The sequence below is a fragment of the Crotalus tigris genome, unplaced genomic scaffold (genome assembly GCF_016545835.1).
Source record: "Crotalus tigris isolate CLP2741 ecotype Arizona unplaced genomic scaffold, ASM1654583v1 scf7180000020497.760770, whole genome shotgun sequence".
In the NCBI taxonomy this organism is placed as follows: Eukaryota; Metazoa; Chordata; class Lepidosauria; order Squamata; family Viperidae; genus Crotalus; species Crotalus tigris.
Window position 1 is genome coordinate 44303 of NW_024098046.1, and position 12891 is coordinate 57193.

Consider the following 12891-nt stretch of genomic DNA (forward strand, 5'->3'; position numbering starts at 1 on the left):
TTCTAGACATTTTCCCTCTTGTTCAGCCTCACCCCTTCTGCCAAGTAAGGAATCTGAGCAAGAATGAAGAGTACTTATCTGTCAGTTATTTTCTCTACTTTCCTTGTCCTTGGGTAAATTTGAAGAATTATTTATGATAATGGCTTTTACTAGCACTCAGAAAGAGTGGGAGACAGAAGGGTTGGAAGCAAGGTCCTGAAAAACGAGGTGATGGTGTGGGTGGGTGGGAATAATCATCATTTCTTATTTTTGATCTCATACATGACGGCTAACCAAATCAAAATTTGAACGTTTCCAAATGTTAAAGTGCAGTTTATCAGCTACAGTTATGCAAAATAAATCACATTTGTGAAAATCAATCGCTGGGTAGATAATCTAAACATTTGTTTATGAAAATGTGTATAGCCAACCAGCTCACTCTCAGTGACTCAGTGACTCTGGGCAGCTTACAAGGACAGACCTGGTGTCAGGGCTGCCTTAGATCAATTCCTAGGAAAGAAAATCCTTGACTCCATAGTTTCAGAGAAAAGGTACTGAATGCAGCAAAAGTCAGGCAAGATCTGAAGAAAAAACACATAAAAAACAACAAATTGAAAATCACCCCAGAGCCCGCCCACCCCAGTAGCAAAACAGACAGAGTCCAATCAATGTCCAGAAAGATGTTTTGGGAATGTCTCTAGTCCAGGTGCTCTGTGCCACCTTCGTGCATGCCATTCCCAGGATGGTTGGCCTTGAAGCTGTGAAACAACCCATGCTGGCCCCTCTGTCTCCCATAAGTCCAATCCTCCCCATCAGTTCCCAGCATTTCCAGTTTCAGCCCAACTGCATGTTTCCCCTCCCAAATGCCCTTGCTCCTTCCCTCCCCATTTCCATGGCAGCTGGCAGCAAGCTTGAGGAAAAGTGAAGATGGCCAGGTTGACACTTGGTTGACTGTGTCATGAACCCTAATAATATATTAAAAGTCAGTGCAGCCTGACTTCCAGCCAAATGAAGGTGATTTGGCTAAGGCTAAACCTCTTTATTGGGATTAAAACCCTCAAGAGTTCCCCAAACCTGGTTCATCCATCTGTTACAAATACGAAGGAAGGAAGGAAGGAAGGAAGGGAGGGAGGGAGGGAGGGAGGGAGGGAGGGAGGGAGGAAGGAAGGAAGGAAGGAAGGAAGGAAGGAAGGAAGGAAGGAAGGAAGGAAGGAAGGAAGGAAGGAAGGAAGGAAGGAAAGGCTCGTAAGATTTTAGGAACTGTGAATAATGTCTCTCCTGGTCCTTGCTTACCAAAATGTTACGTAATGAAGTAAAGCTGGAGAGAGGCAGTAAATATAAATGTTCACCAATTCATTCACTGACTCTTCTTTCCACTGCAGTCATTGGCTCTACTTTCATGGAGCTGTCTTCACCATTGCTTCATCAGAAGCTGTTTTAATGTGTCTGCTAAGGTTTCCACCCTGGGAGTTCTAGGAGGTGAGGAGTTGTTAAGCATCTTATGGCTCCTACCTGCATTGCAAGCCTTAATGACACCCATTTCTTCCCTCCTCTCCCTTGATTTGCATCTCTCCTCTTACTGAAAAAGGAACCCATCATGTCTTCATTGGAAAAAGACTTTCCATGAATGGGGCAAAGTAAAGAGAATGGCTGGAGAATTCTTTTTCTTCTTCTTGTGCCATATCCGTTATCAGACTTTGGTGATCATGTTGGTGATCCTGTTTTTATCAGCAGCCGCACGAAAAAGTGCTGCTGAGTTTTGTCCAAACCAGTCCCTTAGATTTTTGAAGTCATGATGTCCTTCTTCTGCCTGGACCTCGTTTGCCTTCAATCTTTCCCTGGAGGATTAAATGGAGTTGATCCTGCTATCTCTCACATGCTAAGTGAGCGCTCTACCATTTGAGTTAATTCCACAACTCCCTATCAACCTTGTTCTACCCTGTTACAAGAATTCAGGAAAAGATGCAGAAACAGAGGAAATGAAAATGATCCAATGATATAGCAAAATAAATGTTTGTGTCATGGTTCCGGTTGACGATCCCAACTAAGTAAGCACACTGGAGACATTCCAATCTCTCATGCAAATCTTTATTGGCCGAGCATACTGGAACTTAACTAAGTGGGAAAATAGTTCTGAGTTTGGGTGCCAGAACAGTAAATTAAAAGTATAGAAACTTCCTTCCCTCCTGACACTGCTAGTCACGTTCCCCAATTAAGCACCTCCATTTCCTAGCAACAATCTTAAAGAACATTTCTTCCCAGACTAAACTACTCCCCATACATTCCAGTGATCTCTGCTCCCACCTGCTGGCAAGCAAACTGGCAAGCAAACTGCTGAAACAAAATAAGAAATTTTGAAGCTTGACAGGTTGACTGGAAAATGAAAAACCCTAACTTTTCAAACAGCCATGAAGAGCTGGCCTTTCCCCCAGCTACTAGAGTAGTAAGATTGGAGCATGGGAGACTGTATAGATGAATGAATGTTGTTGGTGGATTGGGGTCCTGATTTCTCTTAATTTTTTGTTGTGTTGTTTTCAGTCTTTCAGCTGAGAAGATCATAGGAAGCTCGCTCCCCGGTATTCAGGATCCTTATAAGCACTATGTGCTTAGAGCAGAAAGCATTGTTAGAGACCCCCCACACACACACTTCACGGTCTGTTTCTGTTGCTTCCCTCTGAGAGGAGGTTTTGAAGTATTTCTAGCAGGACTACCCGATTCTGTAATAGCTTTGTTCCCTATGCCATCCGTCTGGTAAACTCGCAAGGTTTGTTTCTCTCGCCATGCACATGTATACATAACCCGAACTAGACTGTTGTTTCTCTGTGTCATATAATATATGTGGGTATATGCATAATTCTGTGTTTGTTTGTTTGTTTGTTTTTGTCATATTTATGTGGCGCATATCGGAGGTGGTGACCCTTTAAGAGCTGTATGCAATGAAATTTCACTTTAAGGTATGCCGATTAGTGTACATTCAACGTGACAATAAAGTATTATTCTCTCTATTCTCTCTGTGTGTGTGTTTTTATCACTATTGTTCGCTATCCAGAGTTATGCAGAAGAAGATGGGTGGCTATAGAAACCCTTTAAATAAAGACATATATAAAAATGGTCTAATAATGTGGCAAAATAGGGTACAGGTTGATTGAAAAGGGGAGACATCAAACCTACTACCTCTTGCATGTGAAGCAAGCAGTCTTCCATTTGAGCTAGTTTCACAGCATCGTAGCAATGCTGCTCTATCACTTCTCAAGATACACCCACACAGAAGTTCATATGCAGAATCACAGGGGTGGAGTGGGGTGGATCCAGTGGTGGGATTCAAATATGTGGACAAATGGTTCTCTGTGTGGATGCCACTTCCAGAAGTCTATTCTGGGCCTAGGCCACAAAAAATTAGTTACCAGTTCTGCCAAAGTGGTGTGAACTGGCTGAATCCCACCACTGGATTTTGGGGGCAGGATGACAAAAATCTACCAAAAGCCTGTGTAGAAAAGGTGGGCATTGATCCCCATCATCTCTTGCAAACAAAGCAAGACTTCTGCATTGCCATTAATGTCCAGTCCAGGAAAATATGCAAAACTTGCCTGCATGAGGATTTTCTGAACGGAAGCCAAAACTGAATAGAAACTTACTGGAGAATGCAGGCATTGATCCTGCTGCCTCTCGCATGCAAAGCGAGTACTCTACCATTTGAGCTAATTTCCCCAACTGCCTTGTCAAACTTCTTCTGCCACATTACAAGAAGATGCAGAACAAGATGCAGAAACTGAGGAGATGAAAATGGTCTAATACTTTGGAAAAGTAAGTAAAAAAAAAAAATGATCTGGAGAATGTGGGCATCGATCCCACCACCTCTTGCATGCAAAGCAAGCGCTCTACCATATGAGCTAATTCCCCAGCTCCAGCCAGCCTTGATCCACCAAACTGCAAGAATTCAGGACAAGAAGTACAAACTGAGGAGATGAAATTAGATGCCAACTAATAAGTCTGCTAGAAATGACCAAGACGTATCTGAGTTCCATTACACAGGAAGAGCTTGAGCAGGTGAATTCAGAGAAAGTGGACAAGTTCCTCACAGCTATGAATTGAAGCACCTGAGTTTTGGATCTGTGCCAGACTGCTGAAATGCCAGCATGGATCCTGCGAGGGTGAAGCTTCTCTCATCAAACTGGCAGCGGATGTGGAGGAGAGGAATGAATTAGCCCATCTCCTTTTAGGTTTCTGAAGCTGTACAACCTTTTATGGCCCTTTGGAGAAAGGGTTGAGCTGAGCCTTGTCTTAGGAAAAGAGGTGAGCAGCTCAGACAGCAACCTCAGCTTCCCTTCATGCCTTGTATTTTACATTTGGACTACTGCAATGTGCTCTATGTGGGGCTGTCCCTGAAGACCAAACAGAAGTTACAAATGGTCCAGCATGAGGCAGCTTGTACAGTTTTGGTGCCCCTCGGCTTGCTCACATTGCATTGTTGTTATGCGAGCTGAATTGACTTCCAGATTCTCTCCAGTGCAATTCAAGGTGCTCCTTAAAAGGTGCACCTTTTAAGTCCTATCTGTTAAGGAGCAGCAAACATGATTACAGAACTGGAGGCTAAAACATATAAAGAACAGTTGCTGGAATTGGGTATGTCTAGTTTAATGAAGAGAAGGACTAGGGGTGACATGATAGCAGTGTTCCAATATCTCAGGGGTTGCCACAAAGAAGAAAGAGTCAAGCTATTCTCCAAAGCACCTGAAGGCGGGACAAGAAGCAGTGGATGGAAACTAATCAAGGAGAGAAGCAATCTAGAACGAAAGAAAAATTTCCTGACAGTGAGAACAATGTATCAGTGGAACAAGTTGCCTCCAGAAGTGGGGAATGCTTCAACATTTGAAGCTTTTAAGAAGAGATTGGACAACCATTTGTCTGAAATGGTGTAGGGTTTCCTACTGAGCAGGGGTTGGACTAGAAGACTTCCAAGGTCCCTTCCAACTCTTCTGTCCTATTCTATTATCTGGCACAGGGACAGATTATTTGCAGGACTGCCTCTCTCTATGGTATCTGTCCATTCTCTAATTTGGATGGAGTAGGTATTTCCCAGATCTCTTTCTTTAAGTATTGCCTTCTATCCTAGCATCTTGGAGAAAAGCCAGCTCTACATAACTGTCTGGAAGATCAAGAGGGGAGGGCTTGCCAGATCTATGAAGTTCCTACCCTATGGTACACTTTCCCCTTGTGATTTGGCAGCGCCCCCCCCCTCCCCTAATCTTCCAGACAGCCATGTAGACCTGGCTTTTCTCCAAGATACTAGGATAGTAAGGTTGGAGCCTGGAGGATTATATAGATCAGGGGTGACATTGGTGGATTGGGATCCTGTTTTTGTTGATTTTTTTTGTTGCATTGTTTTTAGTGTTTCTGTTTTTAATCATTGTTGTTAGCCACCCAGAGTCATGTGGCAGTGGATGAAGGATCATATAAATCCTTTAAATGAGAAATATATAAAAATGATCTAATAAAATGGCAAAACAAGGTAAAGGTATTGTTGAAGGAAAAGTCTTCATCATGGTTCAGTCCAAGCCAGGAATAAACAACATGGCGACTGCTTTAGAAAGAAGGATTCAGTTTATTGATGAGGAGAGGAAGATGGCTCTGGAAGAAAAGAGAGTGAGCACACGTAGGGAGTGGGTTTTTATATCCTTTGAGGTTCGAGGTTGTTTCCTGTTCCTGTTTGAGGCTTTGTATTTCCTGTGTCATGTATTCTGACCTGAATCTGGGTGTGCCCTTTGGCATCTGTGGGTTAATCCTATCATATCCTGTCTTAGAGTTTGGGTGGGGTATGTAGATTTTAGGTGTCTTTGTCTTTTTAATCTTTTAGCTAGGGGCCTCCAACCTTCCTGGATGGTTTACATCTGCATTTCTGCTTGGGGGAGGGAGACTTGGGGCTATTAAGAAAACTGGGCATGCTTTTCTGCCTCTTTAAGATCCTTTTAGGAAATATATTTTTCTGCCCTTTTAATATTTCCTTCTCTGGGGGGGGGGGCTGACTTCCCACAGTAGATTTGGGCATCAAATCTATTACCTCTCGCATGTTAAGCAAGCATTTTTCCATTTGAGCTAATTGCATAGCATCCTAGCATTGCTGCTCCATCATCATTTCTCAAGAAACACCCACAGAGAAAATTGTATGCAGAATCACAGGAGTGGAATGGCAAAGGATGGATGGCCATGTAAATCCTCTAATTAAATATTAAGGTGACAACTTTTTTACAATGAAAAGGAGGACACAAATAAATTGAAGAAAAAAATATCGTAAAAAAAGAAATATTTTATTTATTGCAACAATAATACAGAATACACTATAATATGATAAATGCATAATAAAAAACATTTGTAACAATAACATTTTATATTGTAATTATACTTACATATGCGCCTCTGCCCGCAAACGCCCCACCAGCACTGCTGCCCCGCCGTGTAGAGTGGGCCCTGCAGCTCCCAAAGGACCAGCTGTGCTGGCTCCAGCCCCAGGGGGCAGCCCGCCGTCGACACACCCCGCCTGCAGCCACCCCACCAGCACCACTGCCCACCCTGCACAGCCCCATGTAGAGCAGGCCCCGTGGCTCTCACAGCATGGGGGGCAGTCGGCCACTGCTACCCCTCACACCCCCACCCACAGCAGCCTCGCTGCCCCTGCCTCTTGCACCCGCAGCCATTATTGCCCTAGCAGGGCCGAAGATCAAGAGAAAGTTACTGTGGCGTCGCCGCTCCAGTATCCTCCAAGTATCTTCGGGACTAACTAGGAGATGGTGTAGTTGGGTAGCAGGGAGGGGTGCAAAGTTCCTGCCAATTCGCCTTCGCTGCAGACAACTTGCATGTGCAAAGTTTACCGGCCGGGTGTTTTGGTACATTCAGCAGCAATTCCTATTGGCTTTCAAAAGCCAATAGGGGGAGTAGCACAGCTCATGCAAAAGTTGAAAAAAAAACCATCAAAAAAAGGTGCCGGAACGTCATTCTGAGCGTTCTATGAGAAAAAAAAGCCCTGAAGATTAGTCTTCAAATATTGAAAAGGAGGACATGTAGGAGAACACTTTTCGAGGGAGGACAGAACTCACAAAAGGAGGACAGTTGGTCACCTTAAAATATATAATAATAAATAGTGTTAAAGGTAGGTTTGGGCCTACTGCTTCGTTTGTGTTAAGCAAGCACTCCTTTAATTTGAGCTAGTTTTACAGCATCCTGTTCTACAATCATTTCTTAAGAAACACTCACACAGAAAATCGTATGCAGAATCAGTGGGGTGGATCTTGGGAAAGGATAATCAAATCAATCAAAAGCCTGGCTAGAAAAGGTGGGCATTAATCCCCATCATGTCTTGCAAGCAAAGCAGGACTTTTGCATTGCCACTAATTATTTCTAGTCAGGAAAATATGCAAAACTTGCCTACATGAAGATTTTCTGTAATGGAAGCCAAAACCAAACAGAGACTGACTGGAGAATGCAGGCATTGATCTCGCTACCTCTTGCATGCTAAACAAGCGCTCTACCATTTGAGCTAATTCCCCGCTTGGCTCTAATTTGGCAAGATCTTTATACTCCTTTTGTGAACTGAAAAGATTCATCCAGATACTGGAAGCTATTAAAAATCATTGCTATTGCAATAAAAATCAGAAAGATTTGATTAACTGTTTTATTCTGGAAATCTAATTCCAGAAACTTCCCAATCAACATCCTTCTGTAAATAACTCTTATCTACACCAAGTAACATAAGGAACATTTGATCTCGCAACCTTTCTCCTTGGAATTTGGATTCAGAAAATTTGAGCTCCATTTTCCCACACTCCTATGTAGACAAATCTTCCCCTCTTCAATTTCTCTCTCTCTCTCTCTCTCTCTCTCTCTCTCCCATGTTTATGAATATATGAAGGGCAGAATGATTCATAAAAAATGAAAGCATTTTTGTCACATGGTAAAGATATTCATAGTTTTCAAGATTGAGGAGCAAAGTCTCCAAAGAGACATAGATCAGATATGCCAGGGGTGTCAAACTCAATTTCATTGAGGGCTGCATCAGCATTGCAGTTGCCCTCAGGGGGCCAGGTGAGTGTGCCCAGGGTAGGTATGGCCTACTGGGTGGGCGTGGATGGAGTGGGTGTGGCCTACTGGGTGGGCGTAGCCAGCTCTACATCGTTTGCATCAAGGGTGCCTGTGGGGGCCTGGGCAGGAATGGGACAGATCTGAGGGTCTCTGGCAGAAAGGGGTGGGACCAGGGCAAGTGCCAAGGCATGGTCCACTGGAGGAGCCTCACTGTTCCTTTCAGGCTATGCGGGGGGGGGCTGGATGGTGGTGTGGGCTGCCTGGAGCCCTGGGCGGCAGAGGTCAAATGCCCAGCCTGGCCCACGAGCACCCGCAGCACCAAGCCCAGCCCCACTTCCCCAAGGGGGCACCCAGCTGCACTTACCTCCTCCTCAAGGCTTCTGCTGCTGTGCTTGCTCTTCTTAGCCAGCTTGCTCATGATGAGAAGAAGGGCAAAGTCAGAGGGAGGCCCATTCCCTCTCCATGGGAGGAGACACAGCTTTGTAGCCAAAGCTTCCTTAGCCATAGGATGGGAGACCCCCAAGATAGGCCAGGAGGAGGGGAGAAGGGGATGGTGAAAGGGCAGCAGGATAGGACTAAGGCAGGAGTTCCCTCAGACCCTCCCCCTCCTTCTTTCCTTCTTTCCTTCCTAAGTACAGAGTGGTGGGAAAATATTTGAGATAAGGGAGGGAGAAAAACAGACAAGAAATGCATCTGGGGAAGTGTCACCCTTTGTGAGGAATAAAGAAATGCACCATCGCCTGGAAGTGGCCAGCACATGGCCCTCACCTACTTCACATATGTAGCTTGGTGGACTCTGGGGGAGGGATTGCCATAAGCAGCGCGAGAGTCAATGTTACCTGCTCAATGCCACCCAGTCCAGTTTCGGCAGGCAGCAAGGCACTCTCCTCACAGCGCGACGACGCCCAACCCCCAGCCTGCCCATTTTCAGCAGGCAGCGGGGTGCTTTCCTTACAGCACCAAGAGCTGAGCCGTGTGGTGCGAATCTGATGAGAAGCGCAATGCTGCCTAGCCTCCAGCCTGCCCAGTTTCAGCAGGCAGCAAGGTGCAAAGCTGGCGAACTTCGCACTGCCTGGCTCAACCTCTCGGCACTGTGAGGAGAGCGCCCCACTGCCTGCCAAAACTGGGCAGGCTGGGGGCTGGGTGTCATCGTGCTTCTTTTTGCATTTGCACCACCTAGTTCAGCCTCTTGGCACTGTGAGGAGAGCACCCCATTGCCTGCCGAAACACCTCCCCCAGAGCTATCAAGCCGGATATGTGAAGTAGGTGAGGGCCATTTGCTGGCCACTTCCAGGTGATGGTGCATTTCTTCATTCCTCACAAAGGGTGACACCTCCCCAGCATGCACCCAGGGGGCAGGGGTGACGCGGCAGGGGCTCATTCCTCGCTGTTTCCAGATGGCCTTGTGGAGCTAAAACTGAATGCATTTCAGCATAGATGGCCACCACAAAATTGTACATTGGCTCCTGGCCAGCTTGGGCCAGGGCCAAAGCAGCAGGGGCCATTCCCTCGCTGTTTCCAGGATGGCTTCACGGGCCACATGAAACCACTTTGCAAGCCATATCCATTCTAAACTTTATAATCCAAGAACTGTTTCCAATTAGAATTACATTTTGCATCAGATTTACCTTTTTATATAAGAAGTTATTCTGGACTTCAAAGCATACTCCCCTAATTTAACTAGCTATTCTTCCAAAGAAGGAATCAAAGTTGTTTTCCAATAAAAAACATAAAATCCTTGTAACTATTTTCATATGTAGTACTAGTTCAGGGACATACTAACACAGAGATCATTTAGGTACTGTCACCTAGCTGGACAATAATATGGGAACAAGTTTCAAAATTCTTTGAATCTTAAAAGCACCCTATATTCTACATTCTGCCACTAGAGGACAGAAAAAGTACTTTTAATGTGAAGTTGAAAAACAGATGAGGGCTTTAAGGAAAGGGAGGGAAGAGGGTAAATGAGATAGGCACGGCAACCCAAAATTTAATTTGTGATCTTGTGATGAACAACTATGTATGCATTTGGATGACAATCCACATTTTGTCTTTTCAACAGTACTTATTTCTTTATTTCAGGCCAATGCTATCAGCATACTCATAACACTTCACCCCAAATTGATGAATTATCTTTTCCAGCCATTTCACAGAGGTAAATAACACAGGTAGACCCCTGAGTCTTCTATCTATCTATCTATCTATCTATCTATCTATCTATCTATCTATCTATCCATCTATCTATATATCTATATATCTATCTACTTACCTACCTACCTATCTACCTACCTACCTATCATCTCCCACCTTTATTATTTTTATAAATAACCCCAAGGTGAAAAAAATGTGTGACTAGAATTCATAGTCTCCTGGTTTCTCTCCTGGCGCTTTAACTACTAAACCAAACTGACACTTGGAGCAAAAAAAGATTTGAATGCTCTCCCCTGCACCCAGGATTACAATCTGAAATGACTTACTCCATAGGAGTGCAACCACTATAAAATGTACTTCCAACTCCCAACTCAATTGGATATCATGGTCAATGGTTTAAATGTCCAGACCCAGGGTCCCCAACCTGTGGGCCATAGCCCAATACTGGGCCGTGGCGGCTTGGCCACTAGGCCATGTGAAAGGATGGCCAGTGCATACGCAAATGCACATGCACTCATCCCACACGCGTGGTAGCGCCACCCTGAGCATCTGGCAGGCACTAACACCACTCCGCTCCGAGCGTCCCATCAGCACTAGCGCCACCCCGAGCATCCTGCTGGCACTAGCACCACCCCAACCCCGAGCGTCCCACCGGCGCTAGCGCTGCCTCGCCCCCGAGCATCCCATCAGCACTAGTGCTGCCCCGAGCATCCCACTGGTACTAGCACTGCCCTATTTGCAGCACTTGCACCCATGCAGCCCTGTTTGCATGTGCACATGTGCTCACATGCAGCTGTGTGCATGTGTTCATGTGTGGCTGTTTGTTTGTGTGCATGTGCATGCACTCACGCATGGCCCAATTGTGTGCATGCGCACGGGGCTCATTTTTGTGCACACATACACGCAGCCCACTTGTGCATGCGTATGTAGCGATGCCTGCCTTCCTTTCCGGGCCGCCAAATCAAAAACACTGGAGACCTCTGACCTAGTCTAAATATGTATTCGAATATCAATTTAAGACAGCAGAAAGATCATACAGTCCAGCACTCAGGTACTTAGCAACTGAGCAAAAGAGTGTCAAGAAAGGCTATTACCACTCCTAAGCCTGTAGAATTAATAGCACGAGAGGAAGAAACTAGCAGCAAAGTACTTTCTATTATAAGCAAAGTATGACCAATTTAAGTTACTTAAGTAGAAACAGAAACAGAAAACAGACAGCAGAAAAAGACCCAGTGGTCCATCAAGTCAGCCCTTTCAGTGTTTTTGTTTTATTGCTTTCTTTTTAATTTATTTATTCATTTTTTTATATTTTAATTTTTGATCTAATTTAATTTTTGTCAGATGATATACATGTTTTTAAACTCAGTGAAGATTGACTCTACTACTTCCGCTGGATGCTAAGTGCCAAGAATTAAGTTAAAAAATTATTAGAATACATATTTACACTCAGTCACTGCAGACAGATACACATATAAATAAGTGCTTAAACACATAAAATCTTGTAAATAAATTTGTACTTTGCTTCCATAGCAATGAATAGCACTATATTCATTCATTAGTGTGTGCATTGTATTATTAAATAATTCCTATTTTCTCTGTTCAACAACTTTTAGGCGTTGCCAGTAATTATACATATATAACTCAAGTCAGATGAGACGTTAGCATTGGATGGGAGCAAAAAGTTAACTTTCCAATAATTTCCATACTTGTGGCTTTGTCTTAAATTTTATTATAAGTGATCATAGCTACATTCATTGCTAATGGGGATAGTGGACATTTGTACTGGATGAATCTACAAGCCTTGATTGATTTGAGTGTGTCCTCACTTCTGTGTTTGCTGGCAACACCCAGGGCTATTTTCTCAGCTGACAATGTGCTTCCATGCACATGTCTGCCATCTAGCTAGGGAAATCTATTGAAATAAGTTGATTTGAGGGGTCCTTGCTTGTTTTCTCACTAACACTGATGATATTACCAGTTTGGGTAATGAAACATCTGCAAGAAAACAACCAAGCTCAGAGAGCACCAAGGACCCCTCATGTCAATCCTGAGCTTACAAATATTCTCCTTTATTAAATAAGTTGATTTCCAGATTTTTTTTAAAATACAATCCAAACACAGCATGGAAAATTATGGTGCTTAAATTGTTCAGACTGACTCGGATCTGCTCTCATTCAGTAATTTCCAGCAAAAAAATAAAATAAAATCAAGCTGACTGGTCTGGACTGGGACAATTTGCCATGGCCAACTCGCCTTGCTCAAACGCACCATGGGACAATTCAAACAAATACAAAAGTTAAATTAATTTTGACAGAACCATGGCCAGTAATAATAAAATAAAGTAAATCCAGAAATACAGACGTTATAATAATCTCGATGGAAATGTGATCACCAATAATAAAAGTACCTGAATGAACAATTCATACAACTTGGAGGTTTCCCATAACAAAGTGTCCTGCAGCTAGTTGGCCACGGTGAGTAGTTGGCTGTGGCAAGTTGTCCTAGACCAGGGGTAGACAACCTTGGCTCTTTTATGACTCGTGGACTTCAACTCCCAGAATTCCTAAGCTAGCATGGCTCAGATTGGAAACCTCTCCCTTTCCCCTCAGCATGGCTGGCTCAGGAATTCTGGGAGTTGAAGTCCACGACTCATAAAAGAGCCAAGATTTCCTACCCCTGGACTAGACC

General features: G+C 44.1%; 1 non-coding gene across 1 annotated transcript; it reads right to left on the reverse strand.

Moving 5' to 3' along the window:
• Window positions 1-3806: 3806 nt before the first annotated feature.
• On the reverse strand, window positions 3807-3879 carry TRNAA-UGC. Its single transcript has one exon. It is a non-coding gene; the product is annotated as a tRNA-Ala (tRNA).
• Window positions 3880-12891: the final 9012 nt, after the last annotated feature.